The following is a 2,007-nucleotide window of genomic DNA, read 5'->3' as shown; positions in this document are numbered from 1 at the left end:
AAAGCACCTCCTAAATTTGTTTATATTATTTTCCTGCATTTTTTTCCAACAACAATAACAACTATTCACGAGGCATCATCATAATCACCACCATCATCATCATCATCATCATCATCATAAATCTTGTCTCCCCAATATAAATGGGGTGGTATAAAATATAGGAACAGGCAAAAGTAACACACACACACACACACACACACACACACACACACACACACACACACACACACATCAGCGAGCGGAGGGGGAGGGGGAGAACTACTACCAAAATGCCCACTGAAAATAGGCCACACCTTCAACTATTCACTATTCAAGCCACCGCAATCCAAGGGGCACAAGAAACGTAAATAAAAATAAATTAAATTCATCTTTGTTTATCATACCTTACCTCATCTTTGTAAAGTCATGATTTCTTTTATTAATAAATATGGCAAAGCGTGAGTTTAATGAGAGAGAGAGAGAGAGAGAGAGAGAGAGAGAGAGAGAGATTTCTTACACTTAACATGACTCCCCGGATGTATGCATGTATGAAGTTATGAGCCAGTAAAATTACCAAGAAAAAATGAAAAAGAGAAATTGAAAAAGAATGAGAAAAAAGCAGAACGTCTACGTGTGAAGATCCTCCCCAGTATGCCGTCCTCGTCATTTTATTCCTGCTATCTCCAGACGATTTTATTCAGCGTTAGACTAATTTTCTCACTGGAGGGATTAGATATAGCCTTCATTAACCCCTTCACTTCGAGGGGGAGGATTCTACTTAGCTGAGTGAAATCGTCTCTCTCTCTCTCTCTCTCTCTCTCTCTCTCTCTCTCTCTCTCTCTCTCAATGTATCCTAGTCAATTCATTCCGTAAGACCCAGCTGTTTTTCATCGCGCAAAAGATGGTTCAGCACGTTCACATGTTACCACCTGGACGCAAGTACCCACCGTCTATATCGAATACATAAAACAGCTATCTCATTGATCACTGGTATTATAAAGACAATGAGAAAAATATTATGGGTAAAAACATAAAGAAAATGGCGGTATGGCGATTAACGAGGCTTCATGAATGTGTGTGTGTGTGTGTGTGTGTGTGTGTGTGTGTGTGTGTGTGTGTGTGTGTGATGGCCTCCCGGATGTCTGAATAAATCTCATCAATTCAATCAGTCGCTGTAAGAAATAAAATTAATGTACAGTCGGAGGTAAAAGTTCGCCCACTATTCCACTGCGTCCACTTCAATCTTAAGGCATTTTATTTACCGCCCTGACATAACAGAGCGATACATCCACGAGCTGAGAAATATACCAAGCCTCTCTCAGTTTCGAAATATTTGCCAGCAGAAAAAAGTGAGATGTAGAGAGGTGGAACACTGAGCGAACTTTTGTCCTCCACTGTACCAACAAACCTGCCGATTCAGTGTTGGAAAATACTGGACTCGAAACTGTTAAATCCATGTTACGGAGAAATTATTATTTTCTTTTTTTTTTAATGAACAGTATCCTCTCCCGATATATCCTTGTAGTCCCCATAAAAATGCATTTAGTGCTGGAAAGCCTCCATGTAGTGAAGGCGCAGTAAAGTCTACAGCTAAATCCTCCAGTTCGAAAACCCTATCCTAAGCTGAATAAAATTGTTCGGAAACAGTTAAGAAGATAAAATCTTAACTTCTTACTGCTGCAGGAGTTAAAGTCAAAATTATATATCATCAGCAAGAGTGAGAAAATTATTGAACAAAGAAGCGCGCGCGCGCACACACACACACACACACACACACACACACACACACACACACACACACACACACACACACACACACACACGCACGCACACACACACACACACACACGCACGCACGCACACACACACACACACACACACACACACACACACACACACACACACACACACACACAGTGTATAAATACTAAAAGGCATATATATACAGTATACTGTCTATATATATATATATATATATATATATTGCCAGACGCCTTAATTCCTTAAGGGTGGCCACAAACAAATCGC

The sequence above is a fragment of the Coenobita brevimanus genome, chromosome 50 (assembly GCF_032717465.1).
Source record: "Coenobita brevimanus isolate Jiangsu-jjx chromosome 50, ASM3271746v2, whole genome shotgun sequence".
Classification (NCBI taxonomy): domain Eukaryota; kingdom Metazoa; phylum Arthropoda; class Malacostraca; order Decapoda; family Coenobitidae; genus Coenobita; species Coenobita brevimanus.
Note: the sequence above shows the minus strand (reverse complement) of the source record.